The sequence below is a fragment of the Furipterus horrens genome, unplaced genomic scaffold (assembly GCF_987537825.1).
Source record: "Furipterus horrens unplaced genomic scaffold, mFurHor1.1.pri manual_scaffold_1, whole genome shotgun sequence".
Classification (NCBI taxonomy): domain Eukaryota; kingdom Metazoa; phylum Chordata; class Mammalia; order Chiroptera; family Furipteridae; genus Furipterus; species Furipterus horrens.
In genome coordinates, this window is record NW_028327171.1 from 88,238,859 (window position 1) to 88,247,852 (window position 8,994).

The window sequence follows — 8,994 nt, forward strand, 5'->3', positions numbered from 1 at the left end:
AGAGCTTATAATATAGTGTGAAAGAGTAAATAACCATGGAAATATGTAAAATTGCTATCACTATAAAGGATATTAATATGAACTAATCAGAGAGGTCTGGAAAGATTTCCTTTAGATAGAGCAATTGAACTAAAATACAGAATGGGGGCAAAAGTAAGTTTACAGTTGTTTGTATTAAAAAAGACAGTAATTAATAAATAATAATACAAGAATAAACTTATGTACTCACAACTATAAACCTACTTTTGCCATACCCTGTATTAAGAGTGATGTTCCCTGGGAAAGAAGAAACTATATTCTGGCACTTGCAAAAAGGCATGGCAGAAAGGCACAAAATTCTTGTAAAAAACCTAGATAAAGACAGGACAGCATAAGCAGACCAAGTAGAGAAGAATCCATAGTGAAATGAGGCTTGAGCAGTAGGGCCAAACCATCACAGCTTCGTAAGACTTGCTAAACAGTTTTTTCTCTATGTTAGGAGCAATGAGAAAACATTGACCAGACTTAAGCTACACACATCATGATTTAATCTGATTTGGGTTTGTTTGTTTTTTTTTTTTTTTTAGATTTTATCTATTTATTTTTAGAGAGAGGAGAAGGGAAGGAGAAAGAGAGGGAAAGAAACATCAATGTGTGGTTGCCTCTTGCATGCTTCCAACTAGGGAACTGACCCACGACCGTGACTGGGAATCAAATGGGTGACCCTCTTGTTCACATGGTGCTCAATCCCCTCAGCCACATCAGCCAGGGCACCATTTGTATTTTTAAATAAACACTCTGGCCTTTGTTGATAGATATGATAAGAAGAGAGCAAGAACAGATGATAGTACACTGGTTAGGAGGTTATTGTGATGGAGTCTATTAGGATTTAAGGTAGCAGTGGGCAGGTTAGAGAGAAATGGACAAAGTGGAGATATATATTTAGGATGTAAAATTGGCAAAGTTTATTTTAGTTTGATTAAAGATAGTGGGAAAGAGAGAAGTTCAAGGATCACTCAGATATTTGTCTTCTGTAACTGTATAGATTCAGTGAAAGTGGAAATTAAAAATATCAGAAATAGAAAATGTTATATTATAGATGACCAGATTTGAAGGGTAAAAATGATTATTTTTAAATCCTGAACATGTTTACTCGGTGGTGACTTTGAGTCATTTCAGTGATATCTAGGGGACATTCAGATCTGATGCTCAGAGGTGGCCTCTTGTCTAGAGTTATAAACTTATGAGTAATCTGTGCATAGGAGATAACTGAAAAGTAAATGTCAATAGTAATGTCTAATAAGAGAGTATAAAGACATGAAATAGGATTGGGTCAAAAACTTGAAGTCCACCAAAATTTAGTGGTTGTATAAAGAAAGTTAAAGTGAAAAAGAACATCTCCAAAGAGGAAAGAAAATCATAAGAGCAATACTACTTAGAAACCAATGGGGGAGATACCATTTCTTTCTAGGAGAGAGTTCTCAAGCTGTTGAATGCTACTGACTCTCAGTAGCTCAGGGGCAGGTCCTGCAAAGTTAATGAATCCTAAGCCAAGGTCCCCTTTACATGCCGATATGGGCTTTATGAGTCCTTAAGTGCATGAAAATTATAGTATCCTTGCTAGGAAAGACAGTTTATAATCAGAAAACAATTTTTAATATAATTTATTTTTTAGAGAAGTTTTGGGTTCCCAGAGAAGTTGAGCAGAAGGTAGAAATGTCCCATATGCATGCTGCCCTCAACATTTTTTTTAATGCAAGAATTAGTAAATTACCTAAATTTGGCGGGGGGAGAAAAATTTGAATATCCAAAAATCCAGTGATTTGTTGACATTTATCTTTTCATTTTGTGATTATATTTTTATTAAACTATATATATATGTATGTATTTTAGAAAGCCTTTCAAATTATACACACTTTAAATTATAAACTTCATGCTCAAACCTGATTCCATTTCTATACCAGCACTTTCAAAGTCCCTAGTATTTGGCTATGAACAAAAGGCTATTCAATAACCTGTTCTTTTGCTGTCACAATATAATCAATAACTTACTTATAACAGCAAATGAGTTTCTCTAAGGAGCCCTGTCACTCTTTGCTACCTTGGTCCTACCCTCCTACCCCTCAGTCTTAAGAGTCTTGGGTAGAGTATACATCAAGTGTGAATGTTTTATATCGCATGTTAACACCAGCCAGAAACCATGCATCATAGAAAAAAAAAAAAAAAACACTGAACAAGCAAGCAGACAAATGTACTCAGTGAATTGATGTAAGCCAGGCTTTGTCAAAACTAGCACAATGTGCACAGGAACATAGTGGCTCAGATGGCAGAGACAGAGAATGCATATGGGTCCAACCATATGGATGCTCACTTACCAAGGCCAACCTAATCCTGGCTCCTTCTGAATATCCAGTCCATCAGAACAGAGACCAATGCTCAGCCACCAATATGGCATTATCCCTTGAAAAGACCAAATGGCCAGTTCGAGGTAAATGGACTATATCAAGTCATTTTTATCTTGGTCAAGTGTTTGTCCTTAAAGGGACAGATAATTATTTTGATAGTATGTTTTGTCAACCAGCACCAGGTACCCAGTACCTGACCTACAAGCATGAAATGCCACACAAACAGTATTGGGTCATGGGGCCCACTTGGGATCCAAAAGAGTTGTAGGATTAGCCAAGACAATGAAGTCCACTGCTCATATCATGTGTCATGTTAAGAGAGGAGGCAGTTAGACAGGCCTGGGCAGAACAGGAACAATAGGCCAGGTATAGAAGGTCACCATGGTGGAAAGTCCTGAGTGCCAGGCAATGGGAAAAACTAGAGAAAGCAATTATTAGAGTCTGGGGCCTTTCTCCTAGGGTGACTTTTCCTTCTCTACCATATTATTAGTCATGCAGTTTAGAATTCCTTAGAAGAGGAACAAGGAGGTTATAGAATAGCCTCATGCAACTCCATACAAGCCCTTGCACAACCACTCCCTTAAGCATCAAGCTCTCAGGACAGAGAGGTTCTGACCTGAATCAAATATTCTTAGGGACAGCCTCTGGTCTGTTTGACCACAGAGACAGAGCTTTAGTCAAACTAGATATAACATCTAGACTTCAGTTGTGTTTCAGCTTTAGGCCCCCAAAAGTTGTAAAACCATAGGAAGAAACATCATGACTGACATCAGGACCACATGCAATGATTAATGACCCCCTATCCTAGCACCAATCAATCAGTAGAGACCACAACCCTGAAAGGTTACACCAGGAAAGCTGATCAATATTCTATTGAGATCCTCCCCTGATACCTCCCCTAAAATCTCCACTGTCAGGAAACAGAAAAAAAAAAAAAAAAAAACCCTGAAGTAAAGAACCCAGTGTATGCTCTCCCTTAGAGTACACCCATGCCTTCTTCTCATCCCTTATTTCTTCAGGTGCACACACTCCCTCTCTTTAGAGTACACCTGTGCCTTCTCCCTCTTCTTCCCTCAAGTATATTACCTTTGTGTTCTTTATCCTAAATTCTAAGGCCCCTTCTTTTGCATCTATAACTTATTTCCTGAGTCCATGCAGCCCAGCAGCTCATGTTTTCTACCTCTCTGTATTTCTAAATAAATTTCTCACGTTAGAATTCTTGGCTCTGAATTCTTTCTTAGCAAAACTCAAGGACTGAGGTCTGACTCCGCTCTCAACAATGTCATCTAATGGCAAACCTCAGGAATGTGGGAATAGCTCTCTAAAGGTGCAGCTGAAAGACCAGATTGAAGGAAGCACTGTGAAAGGATGGATGCCATCTGTTAGGATCCAATACATTTATTAAATTAGAGATTTCTGTGTGGTGCTATGTTCCCAAATGGGAAAGCATATAGATCCAAGATGAAGACATAGAAATAGAAATGTTTTTATTTATCAACATTTGCAGTGACTCACTGGGAGATTTTGTGACTCTTCTTTCTACAATGCTGGTTTCTACAGCTGTGGGTCCTGATCACTAAAAGGAGCTAACTCTTGTCAAGAGACACAGAGTCACAGTCAACTACAAGTTAAAGCACTTTGTGTCCGAGGGCAAGCAGGACAAAGCAAGAATCACCACATTATCAGTGGTAGTTGATCCAATCAAATGGAGATAAAACTGATTTTACACTGTGAAAACTGGGAGGAATATTTGTGTAACCTAGATGATCCACTTGGGTGCCTCCTACTAAATCCCATTGTCCCTCAGTAATTGTGAACAACAAATGAAGCAAGCCCGCACTGAGAAGGGTGTGACCATCAAGTGTTTTATCCCTTTAAGTATTAAGGTTTGGATCACAAGCCACAAGATCTGAACTGGTAATGGCTGAAGGAATTCTGAATGTGTAGTGGAGGAGAGAGCTGAATACCACAGCCTGACAGGGACTGCAAAGGCTGAGGTTATAGTTTGTTTCATTAGCTTCGAACAGAGCACCTGAGGCCAGTCAGTTAATCTTGGATATTGTATTTGGCTATTTGCAAGCACAATCTTATGGCCATCACGGTCACTTATTTAAATAATAATGGTCATTTGAAGCATAAAATTTACCTGACTACTCTGTAATAATTCCTAGGTAGAATATATAAAGTCATTTCCAAAAGTCTAGCCAGAAACCTCGTAGTACTTTCTCTCCATGTTGTTTTCTAAAATTATTCAACATCAAATTTATACAATTGTGACCTACAAACTACTCTTGGTTTTCATCAGCTCTTAACTGAACTTCATAAACAGATTTCTAATAGTTATTCTTAAATCTAGTCTCACCTTCTAACATAGCTGGTAGACAGCTGTTGGTGTAATCTCTAATAAATCAATATGATCGTTTTACTACTCTGCCACAAAATCTTTCATGTTTGCCATTCTTAGCCAAACATACAATGTTTACCATTACAGCTTCATATCTTTACACTTCCCCAGGCTGAAACAATAATAAAATTATCAATATTTCCTATGCATAATTATATATGTAATCATTCCTATTCTCTCCAAAAAGGTAGAGGAGGAATAGCCTATCTTTCATCCTTTTAGGCTCATCACAACTATTATTTCCTCTGAGGAGCTTCCCAAGTAGAGTTGATTTTTTCAACTATATTCTATCAGACACTATGTAAATAACTGTGTTTGATCCCCTAAAGAATTATATTGGAATTATTTGTTTGTAGGTCCTTCTCATCTCTGGAGGCAATAGTGCAAATAAGAACTGGATTTGAGTTCCAGCCTTCCAACTAATTATGTAAATTCCTTGAAACTTGGTTTTATTACTTGTCTATGGGAAAATAATAATCTCCATGTATTTCTCATTCATGACTAAATGATATAATGCCTGAAGACATCAGCATAGATAGATGTTATAACTAGTGACTAACAATTATTTACTACATACCAGGCACTATTCTAAGTAACTACTCAAGTTTTTTTTTTTTTTTTAATCCTAGGAATGTTATTATCTTCATATTGGAGATGAGGACTTGAAGCTGAAATAGTTGAATAATTTGCTCACATCACACTGTCAGTGACAGGATCCAAACCTAATCTGTCTGACTGAAGGTACATGCTCATCCATTAAGTCTCAAATGTTGGCTGCCCAATATATAGTTACTTTAATTTTAAAATATTTACCCCCAATTATATTGTTTTATTTTGTTTTAAAGACATGGACTGAGTTTTACTGTACAGCATATCTCTTTGTCTTTAGCAGCTAACACACTGACTAGAATAGAGCAAACACTAAACACACAGTGGTAAAATTAATGTGCATATGGAGATGCATTGCTTTGTGCTTAGCGGAAGTCTGCTGTGAAATGAGCTGTGCTCCCTTCATTTGAAGCTGTGATGGGATTTAGAGATGGAGCCTTTGGCAGGTAATTAGGGTGAGATAAAACCATGAAGGTAGGGTCCTCATGATAGGATTATAAGAAGAGGAAGAGAGAGAGAGGGAGAGGGAAAGGAAGAGGGGTGAGAGAGAGAGAGGGAGAGAGAGTCTGCTCTTTCTCTGCCATGTGAGAAGGCAACAAGAAAATGACTTTCAGAGGGAACTGAATCAACCAGCACCTTGATCTTGGACTTGTTCGGCTTCCAGAACTATGAGAAAGAATTGTCTGTTTAAGCCATCCAGTCTGCAGCATCTTGTTTTAGCAGCCTGATTTGGGCAGGAATTGCTAGTGAAGTGTGGTTAGACAGGTAGAGATCAGGGTCAGCCAAGATCAAGGGTATAGCTTATACAGATGTTTATCAACACAAGATACATGGCAGACTGAGATAGAGTCAGAAATAGGGGTCAAAGCCACAGCAGAAAAAAAGACAGGTTGATGATAATTAAATTAGTAAAATCAAGAGTAGAGTTGCAGACTAGGACAGCTATAAAACCAGGGTCAAGACAGCAACAGAAACAATTCCTAAGTTTCTTGTGTTCTGACTGGCACTTTATCCAAAACTATTTGCTCTTTTATTTGTGACTCATCTTGTTTTCTCTTCTCCACTTTGGTAAGGGGAAGAGAGGGAAGGAGTAAATTGAGGGCTAATATTTAGGCCACCTCTGATGTCATATACTTGCCCAAGAAGAATGTGGTCTTAACTAGCTACTAGCTACTAACTACTATACGATCCCATGGGAATGCTATAGAGGCCAAATAGCACCACTGAGATAGTCCCCACTTGAAGTAAGTATACCGTCTATATCAGGCTGTTTGTTGCTTTTTTTTCCCTTGACTTAAAACTTATTTTTATTGAGATATAATTTACATAGAACATTGAATTAGTTTTAGGTATATATTATACAATAATAATGTAATATATGTAAAAATTATGAAATGATTACCACAATAAATTTAGTTAACATCCATATCATGCAGATATAATTTTTGTGTGATGACATCTTTAATACTGTTCTTTTAGCAGCTTTCAAATATACAATACACTGTTGTTAACATAGTCACCACACTATGTTTTTTCACCAGGATATATCAGGCAGTCTTGAACTGAAGGCTACTCTGAGTGTGCAGTTAGGGGCAGCATACTTCCTATGCTTTTATGAACATAGAACAATATTTAGAGAAGAGAGGCAGCTTTGGACAAAGGAGCCAATACTTTGAGACTGAGGGATGGACGCTCTGTCCTGGCAAAAAGAACATGGTGGGCAAAAGGAACTGTCACCACGGTTTCTACCATATCTCACATGAGAAAAGGCACAGTTAATCATTACCTTCTTTTAGCCTCTCAGACACCCATCAAAACACATCAACAATTATGTGCTCAACTATTCAGTTATATCTCTTTAGTTTATTATATTACCTCTTTGTATTAATAGCCAATTTTACAATCTTTGGTCTGGCCTTGACACCTTCTATCATGTTCCATGGCAATAGAAATACTGTTGATATAATATTATTCTAAAATGAAAGTGATATTTTGATGCCAGTGACTTTGAGTTTTCCTCATAAATTTCAAGATAGTATATTTTGCCATATATATAGATCCTTAATAATCTGATATCATTTTCAGCTATTCCATCTTTATCTTCTACTCACCCATCTTGCACTTTATATACCCAACTCTCTATCACTTGGCCTGGAATTCTTTGTCCATCTTTGCTTCTAACAAACCTTTCAATAGCTTTTATGGTCTCATATCAAAGCTTATCTAATCTTTGTAGCTTTCTTTGATGACTAGGCAAATTTAGGAGTTTATTCTTCTAAGTAAACTAAGTTCATTCCTATTTCAGAATACCTTATAGCACTCGGCACACATTGCTATAATTATGTTGGCATGTCCTCTTCTCCATTAAACTGTGCTATGAACTGCATGTTTGTGTTCCTCCCCACTCAAATTTAAAGATGAAACCCTATTCCCAAATGTAATAGCATTTGCAGATGGTGCCTTTGGTAGGTAAATAAGTCATGCTGAAGCCCTCATGATGGAATTATTGTCCTTATAAGTAAAGACCCTAGAGAGCGTGCTTCCTCTCCCTCTTTACTGTTTATCATGTAAAGACAGAGCAAAAAAGGTTTGTCATCTATAAGCCAGGAAGCAGGACCTCACTAGGATCTGCTGATACCTTGATCTTAGAGCTATGAAATTAAGTGTTTATTTTTTAAGCCACTCAGTCTATAGTATTTTTGCTATAGCAGCCCAAACTGACTAAAACATACCATAAGCATTTTAATGGCAGAGACAGTCTTCTTGTCTTTGGATAAGCAATATTAGACACAGTCTCTGTCATATTATAAACTCTCTATAAACATGTTTTTAATAAGTGAATTAATAGATTAAAAAAAACCTTTGATTTAGAGCTTTTTCCTTGTCACTCATTAGATGAACTCTATTAGTCACTTTTTGTGGTTATTATTATTGTTGTTAACGTAACATTTTCCAAAACCTATACTCCTCTCCTTATCACACGAATTTTGTCTAGTATGGAAAGGCAGCACAGTGCTATACAATTGAGGAGGTGGCCTACATGTCACCAATGGCTACTGAAGGAAAGATGTTCTAAAAAAAGGGATTCGTCGTCGTCGGCAGCCGTCCGTCTCGAGAGACGATGGTGTAGCTTCTTCAGAGTCTATCTGCACCGCCAAGAATGGCTGTGCAGTCCGACTCGGGAGTGACATGGTATCTGTCTCCTCCCGTGTTGAATCGACATCTTGCGATGACGCTGAAGCTACAGAGCCTGGGCAGGGTGATATGGAGGGTCTGCTGTTGCCCATGCAGCAGACCCCCCCTCTCTTCGCAGCTGAAGGGTCCAAGGGAAAGACGGAGTCGATACAGCTTGGGTTCAGGTGCGCCGCAGGAGTTGCCGGTGTTGACTACAACGTCAAACCGCCTTAGGGACTCCGGCTCCGGATTTTCTGTCGGGGTTTACTCCCTTAGCCTTTCCCCTGAAGAGGTATGCCGCAAGGCAGCGGAGGTTTTTTGGAGTCAGAGTTTTCCTTCTCTGATGTACCCTGACTGGAAGATCGAACCAGCGACACTTAGCTCGCAGGCCGACGCTCAATCCACTGAGCTAAACCAGCCAGG